Genomic DNA, 17,000 nt, shown 5'->3' with positions numbered 1-17,000 from the left:
GAGACTAAGAATTTTTAATTTTAATACTTTTAACTAATGTAAATTTAAATGCAATTAGCCACATGTGGCTAATGACTGCTGTACTGGACAGCAAAAGAAGTATTTTAGTACAGTCATGCAGTGCATAATGTCTGTTTGGGCAATGTTCAACCACATATACGTCCTGGTCCCATAAGGTTATAATAGAGTTCAGAAATCCTGATCGGAGAGCAGAACATAGTGGATTTAGGCATGTTGCACTCAACAATCACAACGATCCTCAAAAGCAAAGAAAAAATTCTTCAACCCGTTAAATGACTGGCTCCGCTGAAAGCTACAAGGCTAACCAAAATATGACAGGGACCTATATTAGATATGAAGAACTTGCTAATGACAGGAATTGAGGACCAAACACAAAAGCAAATCCCTCTCAGCAAGTTGGCAATCACTGCTAAGTCACAAAGCTTGTTGGAGCTGCTTAAAGAAAGAGGAGGACCAGGCTACAATATCCAGTTAGTGCTAGCTCTGGGTGGTTCCAGTGCTTCAAACAATGTTTTTTGATGCATAATGTGAAAGTGAGTGGTGAGTCTGCGATGCTGATGCAAAGACAGCAGCAGAGTTTGTTGAAAACTTTGAGAAATGAGTTGCAGAGGGAGGTTATTTGCCCGGCAAATTTTTAATATGGACGAAACCTTATTCTGGAAGCAAATGCCTGAAAGGAACTTCATCCATAATATGATGTTTGCACAACATCTAAATCACATAAGATCCTATTTCACAGAAGATATCATGACAGTAATTGTGATGCATGACTGTAATTGTCGTTTCTGACTCACTGGAGTCCCTAACCTAGAACTCTGTCTCATGTGGGTGGCTCGAGGAGGTAATATTCTAGGTCTTCTTATTGGACCAGTGTACAGCATATGGCAATTTTTAGTCTCTATTCTTTGTCTGTGACCTTTTACTTTCTTTTTATTCTTTGTCTGTGACCTTTTACTTTCTAGATATACATGTTAACATAAACTGTGGTCCCACATAATAGATTTTTTCAGACTTCTTTCAGGAACAGTAGAACCCCATTCCAGCCTCTGGCTCTAAGCTATGGATCTCACTCTTCCACTGCCTTGTATGGGGCATTTGTATCCCCTGCTACCCCAGTGACATTCCTGGGTCGCCTGCTTCCTTCCAGACCCAGGTGTCAGGCCACAGTATCTCATTCCCACTGCTCTAGGTGTTCTCCTCTTTCTGGTCCATAGACATTTAAATCCTGTTTTGGGCACAGCTATGTCTTCATAGTTTTCACTTTTTGTCCTTTATCTAGCATTGCTATGTATTTTTGGAATATAGAAAACTAGACAGAATATAAGCTAAGAAAGAGTTAAGAATGGGAGAGGGTTTTATTTCTTCGACTATTATGATAATTTAGGTAGAAAGGGGCATAAAACAGTTAAAGCACTGAAAATCCTTTTAAGAAACAGTATGGAATTTAATTGCTTTATTGTATTTGTACTATTAAGGTTTTTAGTCTGTGAGAGAGTGAGAGGGCCATGCTGAAGGGCCTCCTGGGTTTGGCCCTCAGCTTTACAAGATGGGCTTTCTTGGGCCTGACCCTAACCTAACTTCAACAGCTTTACCATGACGCAGACAAAACTGGAGGTTTGGGGCCTGCTGACTTACCTCGGCCCCTTCTAATGCCCTGGGAGCAATTTTATGTTTGTCACTTTCTATCTTTTTCTTAAAGAGACCCTCCCTAATTGTAAAACAGTTTCGGGCCTCATAAATCCTGGCTTTGCAAGGAACTAATGGTTAAATCAGAACGCAGATTTACAATGGAGGGAAGTAGTTTTCTAGACAGCATCCAGTTATCAGTGGTTATCGAGGTGCTAGGAGCCTGAGTTAATCTTCAAGATTGCTTAGGCTGCTAAGAGAGCCAAGAGAGATATGTGGTCTTGGGAGTTCGCTGATGCAGAACATGCAAAATTCATAGTTACTCTCACCCAGCTACAGACTGTGTCTGTAATTTCTGCATGTGATCAGTTCACTATATATCCTTCTCTCTTTCTAAGATGATATTTGATTAACTAGGCTCAAAATCTTACTCACTGACTTCTTTCTTTAAGATTCTGTACACATCACCTCTTGTCAGTTATTAATGAACATATTCTTTCCTTGTTATAGTGTAATATATTTGATTCAGTAACAGCTTTTGACTCCATCTTAGATGGCCCTTGAGGAAATTGGGAGGTTCCCTAATCCCCTCAGTTTTATTTTCTCAGAAAGGATGGGTTAATTCCATCATCCATTCTACATATCCATGCCTCCCAGTTTACCTCTCTGAAGGTCATCTTGTTTCCAAGTTATAGGGTCACCTCCCTGTTGTCCTCATGCATTGACTGACCAGGTTAGTGGCAATATGTCATTAAAGTCTTGAAACTAAGCACAATTTGAAGTTAAAGATGGTTATATATTTTTTAAAAAAGGAAGGAAAATGTTATAGAAAGCAGACATAGAAGGCTTCTCCCTTAACTATCTTCACTGGAGAAAGCCTCTGGAAAGTCTCAGATCTAGAAGAGGGAGAAATGCAAGACAGATTTGTGGAAGGACTTATATAGACAGGAAAAGCAGAATAGCCACAAACAAGGAGGACAGGAGAACCGCTTTGTGCTTCAAGTGTAACTTCAAGTGATATGGATTAATTTTATTGCTGAGAAGCTCTGCTTTAGATGTGAAGCACATATACGTATATCTATGAACATAATAAACAGTTACACTAAAAGACTTGCCTTCAAAGTTTAAATCTAGCCCAAGACAAACAGACAAATGTGACAGGATTTTGAAGTTATTTTTAAATTACCAATAATTATGAGTAATTATTAAAGATAAGCCAAAAAAGCTAAGCCTGAAAAAAATAAGGAAAATAAAAATAACAACAAAGACAATAAATTAAAACAAAACAAAAAAAAGAAACCTGTTGGAATCGACTTGACGGCGACCCCGTAGGGCAGAGCAGAACTGCCCAATACAGTTTCGAAGGAGTGCCTGGTGGATTCCAACCGCTGATACTTCGGTTAGCAGCCTTAGCTCTTAGCCACTACGCCATCAGGGTTTTCACAGTTGTCATTTACTGAATGCCTACTATGAGATACTTATTAGGGAGGTTCCTTAGAATCTACGTTTTACAGATGAAGAAACTGAAGTTTGGAGATGTTGTATCCAACATCACCCAGCTAGTAAAAAGGAGAGTTATAATGCAAACCACCACTCCACAAAAACCCGTTGCGGTCATGCTCTCGGAATCGACTAGTCGGAATGGACTACTCCACAAGTGCTGGACAAAGATGTGGGGAGAGCAGTCTAGAGAGAATGAAGTGAACAGGAGTGACAATGAATGATAAGGCTGATTTAGCTGAGGGGTGGGGGGCGGGGGTGATAGACTAAAGTGGAAAAAGTACAGCGGTAGTAGAAAGGAAAGGGTGGGGTAAACTTGCAACCCGGAGAAGGAGGGCTGGGGGAGTCCCAATAAGCTTAATCCTTTGGATCTAAAGTGATAAGCATGCAAGAATCAATTGAGGGAGGAGTGGTTCTCTATTTATACAACTTTTTGAAATCTCAATGTTATTGTTGTTAGGCGCCAGTGAGTCGCTTTCGACTCAAAGCGACCATTGTCACAATCTTTGCTATGTTTGAGCCCATTGTTGCCGCCACTGTGTCAATCCATTTTATTGAGGGTCTTCTCTTTTGCTGACCCCATACTTTACAAAGCATGATGTCCTTCTCGAGGGACTGGTCCCTCCTGATTAAAGTATGTGAGAGGAAGTCTCGCCATCCTTGCTTTCTCCCAAGACAGATTTGGTCCTTCTTTTGGCTAAAACTAAACTCACTGCTGTCAGTCGATTCTGACTCATAGCGACCGTATACGACAGAGTAGAACTGCTCCGTAGGGTTTCCAAGGAGTGCTTGGTGGATTCCAGCTTCGGACATTTTGGTTCGCGCTGTAGCATTTAACCACTACGCCATCAGGGTTTCCCTTCTTTTGGCAGTTCATTGTATATTCAGTATTGGTCACCAACACCACAATTCAAAGCTGTCAATTCTCTGGACTTCCTTATTGATAGTGCAGCTCCTGCGTGCATATGAGGCAAATGAAAATATAATGGCTTCGGTCAGGCGTACCTTAGTCCTCAAAGCGACGTCTTTGCTTTTCAACACTTTAAAGAGTCCTCTTTCAGCAGGTTTGCCCCATGCAATAGCTATTTAATTTCTTGACTGCTGCTTCCATGGGCATTGATTGGGGATACAAGTAAATGAAATCTTTGACAATTTCAATCTTTTCTTCATTCATCATGATGTTGCTTATTGGTCCAGTTATGAGGATTTTTGTTTTCTCTATGTAGAGGTATAATCCATACTGAAGGCTGTAATCTTTGATCTTCATCAGTAAGTGTTTCCAGTCCGCTTCACTTTCAGCAAGTAAGATTGTGTCATCTGCATGTCTCAGGTTGTTAATGACTCTTCCTCCAATTCTGAGGCCTCGTTCTTCTTCATATAGTCCAGCTTCTTGGATTATTTGCTCAGCATACAGATTGGACAAGTGTGATGAAAGGATACAACCCTGACACACACCTTTCCTGTCTTTAAACCACGCAGTGTTCTCTTGTTCTGTTCAAATGTCTGCCTCTTTATCTAAGTACAGGTTCTTCATGAGCATAATTAAGTGTTCTGGAATTCCCATTCTTGGCAATGTTATCCATAATTTGTTATGATCCACATAGTCAAATGCCTTTGCACAGTCAGTAAAACACAGGTAAACATCTTTCTGGAATCTAAATACCTGGTGAGAAATGAAACGGTCTTTGCAACGAGTAATGATTTTAAAGAAAAGTTTATGCTGATGAATATTTACCCATCATCTGGGAGGGAGCATAGACAATACACTAAAAGATACAAGCAAGAGAGTAACTGTTATAAATACTATGAATGCAATAAACAGGGTGGCGATAGAGTACTGAGTGGGGTGGGGACCTTAGATATAGAGTTGTATTTACTGGAATGTTGATCAAACAATGTGCCTTTCAACCACTCCTGTTCACAGGAATAGCAAATAGCAGTGACTTTAATGAAGTACATGGGGTGAAATATACGTATATATATATAATTTCATGAAACTGCAAAAATGTCTACTATTGTGTTTCCTCTTGTAAAACTAGCTGTAAGGAATGAACCCTTGAAAAGTATCAAACAGAATATAAACTATGATTTATATTCTACGATAAAAGTAGTGAAGTTTCCAATTAGAAAAAATATATATTATTTGGAATATGCTTTGAAAGACTTAAAAGATGGTAATGTTACAAGGCTGTGTTTTAATTTAAAAATATATTTTTATGTTTGTATGTTTTTATGCTTGCATACTGAGACAAAAAATGTCAGCAAAGAAGGCAGAAAATGTTAGAGAGACAGTAGGAAAGCTTAAGTATGGCCATGTCACCAAAGACAAGGAATCAAGGAGTACTAGAGAGTAAAGGGGGTTGAAAAGTGTAATATGCTGTGAGGAGTTGGTCACCACTACTCTTTGTGAGTGCAGTAATAAAAAAGCTGTGGCAATACAACCCTGATTACAAGGGACTGAGATGGAGGACGGAGGACGGTGGTAGGAAGTGGAGGCAGAAAGTGCAGGCAGCAAGTGCAGGAGTTTGCTAGGGAAGGAAGGCAAGAAATAAAATATTAGCTTAAAAGGGTAGTAGGGTTGAGGGAAGGACTTCTTCACATTTAATTTTTTATTTTAGGATTCTAAAAAGGCCTTAGAATCTTATAGGCAGTGGAAGAGAAATAATGGAGAGTGAGAGAACTATGAAGTAAGAGAGGGGGATAATTAATCAACCAAAGTTCTATAGAAGACCCAAAGATTGGGAAATCGTTCAACTTGTCAAAGAAATGGTGTAGCAAAAACCCGCTGCCGTCGAGTTGATTCTGATTCACAGTGACCCTGTAGGACAGAGTAGAACTGCCCTATAGGGTTTCCAAGGCTGTAAATCTTTCTAGAAGCAGATTGCCATGTCTTTCTCCTGTGGAGTTGCTGGTGGGTTCGAACCTCTGACCTTTGGGTTAGCAGCTGAGTACCTAAACAGTGAGCATCCAGGGTGGTATTCTCTCCTTCAAAGACAGGAGAGGATGAAAATATCAATGAATACACAAAAAAGTTCAAGGTGGAGGGGGGAGGAGGAAGTGTAGGTCACTTAAGTCAGATGACTAATTTTTCCTTAAATTTGGATGATAATTCATTTGGAAGAATTATAATTCTTTATAACTAATTGGGAGAAGGCCACAGTGAATACATTCCTTAAGGGAAACCGCATTCCTTCACTTACAGGTAGATTGGGTGCCCTTTCGGGGTGGGATTAGGTAAGGAGATGTTTGAGATATGCTTGTAAACCTTGATTACTGACTTAGCTTTCAACTGCTGAGGACATCACCAAATCTCCCATCTCTGGAGTTAAAAGTTCTAGAATTTAAATGACCTGTTCTGTAGATGTGGTTAGTGCAAAGGCGCTGCAGAAAACAGATTTGTATAACTGTGGGAAACTCTTTAAAAAATCTGTCAAGCCACACACACCTGTGGGCCATGTGTACAGCTGTGTCACAGCCAACTGACTGATCTTGCCATCAGTCAGTTGCATCACACATTTTTCTCCGTTTAAGAACAGAAATAATAGCATCAAAGAGAAAATCACTTACAGGAGTTTTAATGAACTTGTTGAATTGTAAGAATTTAGACATAAATAATAAGTGAAAATTTGGTTATAACATCAAAATTATAGAATTACTATCTCATTTTTGAAAACTCTATATGTTTATGAATACTGATGTTTCCTCATTAATCATGTAAGTCGGTTCCTCACGTTTACCACAAGACAGACATCTGTGCATAGGAAATCATTGCCCAATTTCAAAAGAAAAAAATAACCCTAACTATGACATTTTCTGATATATAGTTTATGCAAATGCATAGAAAAATCTCTCTTGTCTTTGTTCTTCATCTTGTCTGCTAAGTGTTAGAATAATGTTTATGTAATAATGCATTAAAAAAAACAAACAACCTGTTGCTGACAAGTTGATTATGACTCATAGTGACCCTATAGGACAGAGCAGAACTATCCCATAGGATTTCCAAGGTTTTTTTAATCTTTACCGAAACAGATTTGTGTAACTGCCACATATTTCTCCCATGGAGTGGCTGGTGGGTTCCAACCACAACCCTTTTCATTAGCAGCCAAGTGTTGAACCATTGCACCACCAAAGAAACCAAACCAAACCCGTTGCTGGCAAGTAGATTCCAACTCATAGTCACATTTAGGACAGAGTAGAACTGCCCCATAGGGTTTCCAAGTTGCTGCTGGTGGATTCAAATTGCCAACCATTTGGTTAGCAGCTGTCACTCCTAACCACTGTACCACCAGGGCTACTTAATAATGCAATAAACCAAACCCAGTGCCGTCGAGTTGATTCCAACTCATAGCGACCCTATATGCAATAAAAAAAAAAAAATATGCAATACTACCTTTTAAATACTTGTGGTATGATTTTACATGTGAGTTGAATGTGTTGGGAATTAGATTTTTAGGTAATTTGACTTTAAACCGAGTGAAATAATGGTATAATGGATTGTGTAACCAGTAAAGATGACACATTATGGTATGCTGTTATTATGATCATACAGGCTCATGCTGATGACTATTATGATGAGACATTATAACTCGATTCTTCTGAGCACCTACTAAGTGCCAGAAGCTTGGTTTGGTACTTTACACATATTATCCTCTTCATAAAAACGGCATGGAGGAAGCATCTGACCTCCTCTAATTTCACAAGGGGGAGGGAGAATCAGGATCAACAGCCCAAGGCTGATTCCTATGAAGCCAAGGTTAGATACACTTCTTCTGTCTGCCATCTTTACCAATTCTGACACTAACCGTCCCTCCCACAGCACTCTCTACTTCTCTGCTGGGTTTTATAATTCATTGCAGTGGCCACATGGAACTCACAGACAATACTCATGACTATGGGATTCATTAGGGAAGTAAGAGGTTACAATTCAGGTTCAGGAACACTTAGGATACAGTTCTTCCATCAGGACGGCCTCTTCCCAGCCATGCTTGCAGGCACACCTCTCCCTGGCCCTCAGCCTCTGCCCAAAGGCACCCAACTTTCTTGCTTTGAAGGCCAGGAAGCCCACTGTGCCGTCTCCTGTGGGTCTCTCCTTTTGGTGGTAGTGGGCTCTCTCTTTCCTGCTCTAGGGTGGCTTATTTCAAGCCTAGAGGGATGACAAAACTGACCTATCTCTTTGGGAGGCCACGATTATCCTATCACACAGTTCTGCCCAATCACCTGGGTGGGAGTTACAAGACCGTGGTAAGAAAGGCCACACAAAAGCAGTCCATTACCCCACATTATTGCTGTTGCTGTTGTTGTGTGACATTGACTTGATTCAGACTCATTATGACCCTATATGACAGAACAGAACCTCCCCACTGCCCCATAGAATTTTCCAAGCTGTAATCTTTACAGGGACCAGTCCTGGAGAGCAACTTCCTGCTTGGTAAAGTAGAGGGTCAGTGAAAAAGAGGAAGACCCTCAACGAGATGGATTGACACAGTGGCTGCAACAATGGGCTCCAGCATAGCAACAATTGTGAGAATGGTGCAGGACTGGGCAGGGTTTTGTTCTGTTGTACATAGGGTCGCAATGAGTTGGAACCAACTCCATGGCACCTAACAACAACAATCTTTACAGGAGCAGATCACCAAGTCTTTTCTCCCTTGGTGCCACTGATCGGTGAACCTACGACATTTTAGTTAGTAGCTGAACCCTTTTACCCATTTCACCACCAGGCCTCCTATCCTCTTTCTAAACACCCTAAAATCTCAATTTCACAGATTTCTTTGGATGTTTACACTTACTTGAGATCCTCAGTAAGACCAAAAAAAAACAAAAAATCTGTTGCCATTGAGTTGATTCAGATTCATGGCGACCCCATGTGTTACAGAGTAGAACGGAGCTCCATCTGGTTTTTTTGGCTGTAATCTTTATGGAAGCAGATCGCTAGAACTTTCTTCCATGGTTGCTACTGGGTGGGTTCCAACTGCTAACTTTTTGGCTGCGAGCCAGGCATAAGCCATTTGCACCATTCAGAGGCCTTAAAATTCTCAATAAGAGGGAAGAAATTAGAAGTGATTTTCATTCATAGAATGCACAAAAGCAATGTTTGCCAGTGGTGTGAGTTTTAAGAGTCTGTAAATGAAACGTTACTGCTCCATATACTGTTTAAATCAGTATTAGAGCTATTAGGTTGAACAACGTGAGATTTGCCACTTTTGTAGGTCAAGGTGGTCGAATATTGGTCAAATATTGGCAAATTTCATGTGATTCAGCCTAATTAGACAATTTCTTATGGGTCCACCTATATTGGAACTAGACAATAAAGTAGAAAGCAAAGCCAAGGTGATGCATGAAAAATTCTTTTTTCTCATGTGGTTGGTTTTCAAAGTAGAGCAGTCTTTTTAATACTATTGACACACAGACTTTCTTAATGACAACTCTGTAACTTAACTGCCAATAAAGTACCTAAATTTCATGATAAGCCCTTGGTTAGAGTGCCCTTGTGTGGTAATTGCTCCGATTATCCGAGAAAAGTTGACGGTGTAGGATGGAAATCAAACTCACAGACAATTTTTTGTTTGTTTAGCTGACTGGAAATGTAGATGTGATATTTCAGCTTACTGATTATACCTTCTTTGAATGGAAACTCTAAAAACTTAAAACTCAAAGACCTAAGGGTAAATGACTGTTTTCACTGTTTGAAAGCAGTTGCCAAAAAGCTGACCTGAAACAAATAAGAAGCAAAATGTGTTTATTTTCCAAATATCTTATTTCTTGTTTTGTCTTCATCAAATTTTGTATGCATGGTCAATTTACACCTCTATCCTTAGGGCTAATTTTGCATCATGGTAGGATAATGGGATGAATAGTTTCTCCAAGAGTTCTAGGGGAAAAAACATTGTCTGGGAATTTTTTAGGAGGAAACATATACATCACATTTTAAATAACTTTATCAAACTTAAATGGTTAGATAAGGGCCAGCAGAGCTAGGTAAAATTTGCTTAGTTTCCAATGACAAAATTCTCCAAGTAGTTATTTTAAAATGAATACAACAGAGAGTCCCTGACAGAGCCGGAAAAAAGTGGAGTGCAATACTCAAATTCTAGTAAAAAGAGCAGTCTTAATGGTCTGACTGAGACTGAAGGAACCCTGGAAGACATGGCCCCTGGACTGTTAACTCAAAGCTAAAACCATTCCCAAAGCCAGCTCTTCAAAGATTTGACTGGACTATAAGACATAAAATGATATTTGTGAAGAATGTGCTTCTTAGTTCAAGTAGATACATGAGACTAAACGGGCAGCTCCTGCCTGGAGGTGAGATGAGAAGGCACAAAGGGACAGGAGCTGGTTGAATGGACACAGGAAATCCGGGGTGGAAAGGAAGAAAGTGCTGACATATTATAGAGATAGCAACTAGGATCACATAACAATGTGTGTAAAAATTTTTGTCTGAGAAACTAACTTGAGCTATAAGCTTTCACTTAAAGCACAATAAAAAAAAGAGGAAAGAATGAGTAAAAACTGGTATCACGAACTAGTGGTTATATTAGTGCAGTGCTTGCAAACTAGCACAAACTGTAAACTAGATGTGTAATAAACGTTCAAAACATTTTAACAGGTATTACTATTACTACTATTCTACTACTACCACCACTACCAATATTAATATTATTGAATATGTAGAATTAGAAGGGTTTAGGTTATTTTATATATATAGTGTCAATTTGGTTATAGATTTCTTTATTCACTTCCAGAGTAGAGATGCCTTATTCTGCGATAAATTTTAAAATCAATTATGCATATAACACACTACCTTACATGGTGCTATTATTAAGCTTTCATAGTAGAATTCTCACAAAGTTTGTAATCTAAAAACCTACATTTGTGTGGAGGCTCTGTTACTAAGTATATCACCAAGGAGAAGTTGCTTAAAGTCTGTGAGCCTTAGTTCCCTTATCTGTAAAATAGGGCTAAACATGGTAGCAACAATAATAGCTAACATTTAAAGTATCATGTTTCCTGTGTACCAGGGACCTTTCTAAGAATTTACATATATTAACTCAGATACAAATACTTCATATAAAGTCTCATATGAATTTAGTAGAAGGGGGTGCTGGTCAGTCTCCATTTGCCCTCCACCACCAACCCTTCTCTATGAGAACACTAACCCCCATAGATCAATCACTTGGCTCCTTTGGCAGCTAACTTTCAGTTGGGTTCATACGAAGGGAGCCACCAACACGAAATTAGAAGGCAGAAGGAGAGAGAGGCTGGGGTGTTTCTTCCTCTCTTCCTCCTTGACTTAGCACCCTATTCTGACTTATGCATGGGGCTGGGGGTGGGAGGTGGTCCTAAAGCTCCTGTCCCTTCTCCATAGCGCCTCTTCTCATTCGGCTTCGGTAATACTTTGTCTTCCATTTGCCTCTTCAGGTCCAGGGTGGTAATGACTTCCTGCTGTTGCTAGTCTCTTGGTACCTCACCATCTTTGTCTGGTTCTTTTAACTCCCTTACCACATCTCTGGAAGTAGTTCCTTCATTAAAATATCTTGATTTGAACCATATGAGTGGAACATTTTTTCCTGCTGGGACCCTGGCTCTTACAGGGATTTACTATTTCAGCCAACTACTTTTTAATTAAAATAAGGGTATCTTAAACATGAAAAATTTAAATGAGTTGGTACGTTATGAAATATGCGCTTGCATTTCAGTAGTTTTAGATAACCAAAAAGTTTGCTTCTGATTTGAACTAGTTCACACACACACAAATTTTTTTTTTTAAAACAAATAAAACTTTTACATTTGGCTCACACTTCAGGGAAAGGATATTTGGGATTTGGCTTAGTTTTGGAGTTCAACAGATTAGCTTGGTATATCCTGTTAATTGGTTCATGCTTTGGTTTGGTTCAGGTTCAAGCATAAAAACCTGAAATACTGGAAAGGGTAAGTTGGAGTAAATTGGTTTCTCTGAGTGGGTCAAATATACAGTCTTACTGTGGGGATACATTCCTAGAATGATAGGAACTCAAGGTTGTACCAGTAATAAAACAACATTAGTGATTCTCACAGGAATCAGCTACTGGATTTCCCATTGTGTATGTATAGTTTAGCTTCCTAAACAAAATCACAAAAAACCACGTACACCTGTTTTCTAAGCACTGTTATGTGTCTCTTTATTTTTCCTAAATTATCATTCCCTTTCCAATTTTTTTTTTTTTTTCCCAATTAGATCAGTGTTCTTGAAGTATGGGCTTCAGACCATCACCTGAATTTGTTAGAAATGCAAATTCTTTGGCCCCACTCCGGACCTACTAAATCAGAAATTCTGGGGCTGGGGCCCAGCAATCTGGTTTATCAAGCTCTCCAGGTGGTTCTAATACAGGATAAAGTTTGAGAACCACCAAATTATGTTTCTTGGGGTCCAATCCTGTCTAGAATTTCTGTGTTGGCATTGGGCTCTACTCAAGGATTGGGCTGATTATTATTAGTTTCATGTACGTGCCAGTGACAAGATAGCAGGGACAACTGATGGCATGCCCAAAGACACAAGTGACAGAGCCAGTGTCTGAACTCAGGTGATCTAATTCCAGAATTTTAATGCTGCCATGCTAAAATGTCTCCCTAAGGCCATACAAGGAGCCTTGGTGGCATAGTGGTTAAGCGCTCGGCTGCTAACCAAAAGTCAGCAGTTTGAACCCATCAGCTACTCAGTGGGAGAAAGATCTTCCGTATAGATGACAGCCTTGGAAACCCTATGGGGAGTTCTACTCTGTCCTATAACTTCACTCTGAGTCGGAATCGACTCGATGGCGACAGGTTTTGGTTTGGTTTTAAGGCCACACATAGGCAAGATACAAATACCCTGAGCAAAATTTGAAATATACTATTCACATAAACTCCTTAGCAATAAAAATATCATTTAGATGAACCCTCCAAAATCCTTGTTAGAAGAATGCTGTATCTAATTATAATAACACATACTTGCCTTATTTTTGTTTAATAGAAAAAGTCATAGTTTTGCTAATATACATTTAAATTTTCAAGCACAAGTTCCTGGTTACCAGTAACTAAATAAGTTTTCACATTTTTGCTATTGAAAGCCATTTTCTTTGCTTCATGAAAACCAGTCAGAGCTGCATGCGTAGATTGCAGCTACATTCTGCGATAAAGCCCGTAACACCTAGTTCTAAGGATTTCCAAATGTGTTTCATTGTATCTTTGGCTTTCATATTTTTTTTTTTCTAGGACAATAGGTCTGTTTAATTTTTTTTTATTTTTTCCTTGCCTGGAGCCAGATCTCACAACAACTTCCTGTGAAAAGCACAAAACGGACAGGAAAAGTGGGGCTAGGAGTGGGGATTGATTTCTAATCTAGGGATTCCCTTAGTAGGAAGCTAATGATGTTTCTTAATGCAAGCACATCTTTAATCTTACAATGAATAATGTATAACGGTTTAGAAAAAGGTGGAGTAAAAGATGCGTATGTTCCAAAGCTGGTAATTTGGGAATTTTGCCTGTTCATCCCTCTCTTGCCCCCAAACACAATTCGTCGTCAGGCCCTACTGATTCTAGCTACTAAACCATTCTCACTATAACTGCCTTCATTTAGGACCTAGACTCTTAACTGGTCTACCTTTTTCCCTCCCCCATTTGCCTCATTGTCAATATCTATAAACACTTTTCTTAATAGTATATTTCTTCCCTGTTTTAAAGGTCTCCAATGCCTCCTCCATCACTCACCTCATGAAGTCCTTGTTAGCAAGCATACCTCCTACCTCTTCTTGTTGCTCAATCAATAGTCTACCAATCTGTTGTATAAATCCAGTGTATGAATCTACTTCATGCTTAGGAGACTTTCCTTTCCAGCCATTTCCTCTGCCTGGGATTTCAAGACTCTTCTTAGTCTAAGAAAGAAATAATTGGTATAGCCTTCAAAACCTAGCTTATAGGTTATCTCTATAGGGAGACTTTTTCACTCTACCAGGCAGGGTTTTTTCTCTCTCCCTTGCCATTTCTACTGCCTCACAATTACGTGATCTCACAGTTCATCATGCAATGATTTTATTTATTTCTATGCCTTGTTCAGTTCAGGTTTCCAGATACTTCCACATGATCCCTGACACAAAATAGGCACTCATACTTTAAAGAATGATTTAATCCATCGATAATGTAAAAAGTCTTTTTCTATATTAAACAATATTAGGCATGAATACAGTGCGAATTGTTTTTTCTCTCTCCTACAAATGTTTTTCAAAAATCAAATGCTTGGAGTCGGATGACACGTCTTTACTGCTTCTGCTCCTCTAGTGTTTGCTTGTGCTTTGTCTTCAGTCATGGAGTAAGAACAAGACTTGTTTCAACCACCACAAAATCCTCTAACTTTTGTTGAAGTTACATCAGTATGGCATAAAGAAATCCTAGAGAGAAGCCAGTTGGCCACCTTATTTTGCTCTGATTACATGTTTTAGGGTGTCTATTTCAGGAATCTCTAGGTGTGTCCAAGAAATTAGGTTTTGAATGCCTGTCTGTCTAAACTGACCATATTATTAGGCACACCTATTAACCTCAATAGTCAAATTATAAGAGCTTGAGGTACAAAACAAAATGCCAAGGTATTGATTAATAATAAGACATATAACCCTTTAAAGATCTCACTATTCCTATCTACTGCTGCCTAAGCATGTACCCTATTTAAGGTTCTTTAAAAACCCCCAAAAACCAAACCCAGTGCCGTCGAGTCGATTCCGACTCACAGCGACCCTACAGGACAGAGTAGAACTGCCCCATAGAGTTTCCAAGGAGCACCTGGCGGATTTGAACTGCCGACCTCTTGGTTAGCAGCCGTAGCACTTAATCACTATGCCACCAGGGTTTCCTTAAGGTTCTTAGGAGGTAAAATTAGAAATCAGAAGGTTATTTGTTGATTGTGACTCAAAACAAGTGGAAATGCTAGTTTTATGAGACATTTCTTGCTGGTCCCAAAAAGTCTGATGAACTGTCCCTGTCCTCAGATAACAGAGTACACTTATTATTCATGACCTGGACAGACAGTATCTGGCACAGTAAATAACTCTTCCTCCCAAACAATGCAGAGAAACACTACTAAATTTCTTTTTGAGGGATGGGTTCAATTGCTCCCATTGCCTGGATTCTTGGCTTCTACTGCCGTTTTTTTTTTTTTTTTTTTAATTTAAATTCAGTCAGGGTATAATCCAACATTGACTTCAGAACTCACTCCCTCTCACTCTTGGCTTTCCCAAGTACTTTCACTACTTGTTCTTTTGCCTTGGATGGTTGGCCTAGTTATCCTAATTATGATTTTCACTGCCTCCTTTTTTTTTTCTTTTAAACCATTTTCATTTATTCAATATCTATTTATTGAGCCACAGACATTATTGATACTTTCAAGAAGCTTACTACCTAGTGGACCTTTCTCATGCCAAATCTCAAGCTAGAGCTTTATTGTAAGTCTAACATTTAAATAAAGGAGCAACTTAATATTTAACTCATAGCTCAGAAGTGCCTTATAAATGTTTCGTTTCCTCTTGATCATCTTACGGGTGAACCAAGGAATAATGCAGTCACATTGATTAGATTTGGATGGTTGCAGTTTTCTTAGGCATCTGGTTACAGCCTGTCCATCTATAGACAGCAGCTTTCATCCTCCATATTTTTATTCTTGTTAATACTCTGGAAGAACCTAACAGTAGTTCCCTAGATATTGACTGTACATGATACAACTACTGTCCCAAGGTATTTTTGTTTTTTTTTTTTTTAAGGAAGAGGTCAGATTAAACATAATGAGCTGAACTTTTCTCAGACTGACCCCTTCAAAACACTTCCCTTTTTGCTTCCCACTCCAAAAACTAAAGAAGGGAGGTGACCTTCCCAAGGCTATATTGGGTAGAAAAATTACTCACAGCCAGAGGCTAGAAACAGAGGCTCTCTGTTCACAACATCTCCCCCGGTGTTTTTCTGTGGTCAAGGAGGCTCAGAAGGAAGTGCATGTCAGGTGTTTTCTGTACTGCTCAGAAGTTATCTCTTTTTGCTTATTCTACTTTTGGGATGCTTGACTTTTTTCCCCCTTCTCCTGCCTTCTCATCCTTGCCCCTGGGCTGGTGTGCCCATTTAGTCTCATTTTGTTTTATGGGCTTATCTAATCTTTGATTGAACGGTGAACCTCAGGAGTGACTTCATTACTGAGATATAAGGGTGTCTGGGGGCCGTATTCTTGGGGTTTCTCTAGTCCCTGTTAGAGCAGTAAGTCTGGTCCTTTTTTTTTTTTTTAATTAGGATTTTATTTTACATTTTTCTTCAGACCCTCTATTGTGATCCCTGTCAGAACAGTCAGTGGTGGTAGCCAGGCACCATCCAGTTGTGCCGGACTCAATCAGGTGAAGGCTGTGGTAGATGTGGTCCATTTGTGCTTTAGACTAGTCTTCCCCATGTATCTTTGGTTTTCTTCATTCTCCCTGCTCCAGAATGGGTGAGATCAGTGGAGTATCTTAGGTGGCCACTCACAAGCTTTTAAGACCCCCAGATGCTACTCATCAAAGTAGAATGTAGAGCATTTTCTTTATAAACTATGTTATGCCAATTGAGCTAGATGTTCTCTGAGACCATGGTCCCCACAGCCCTCAGCCCAGTAATTTGGTCCGTCAGGGAGTTTGGATGTAGGGATGCTTGACTTCTTGCTCAAGCTTGGCCACAATTCCTCATGTCCTTGAAAGATATAATTTGAGCATTTTCTGTATTACCTTTCACGCTTGTGTAATAGGGATAAAAATATTTGGTCTTGATCAACTACACAGATATGAACCAACTTCAGCTCCTAAGAAGAAATTATTCAATGTATTTTTTAAAGTTTT

The sequence above is a fragment of the Elephas maximus genome, chromosome 15 (genome assembly GCF_024166365.1).
Source record: "Elephas maximus indicus isolate mEleMax1 chromosome 15, mEleMax1 primary haplotype, whole genome shotgun sequence".
Classification (NCBI taxonomy): Eukaryota; Metazoa; Chordata; class Mammalia; order Proboscidea; family Elephantidae; genus Elephas; species Elephas maximus.
The sequence above is the reverse complement of the archived record's forward strand: the minus strand, read 5'-3'. Positions refer to the sequence as shown.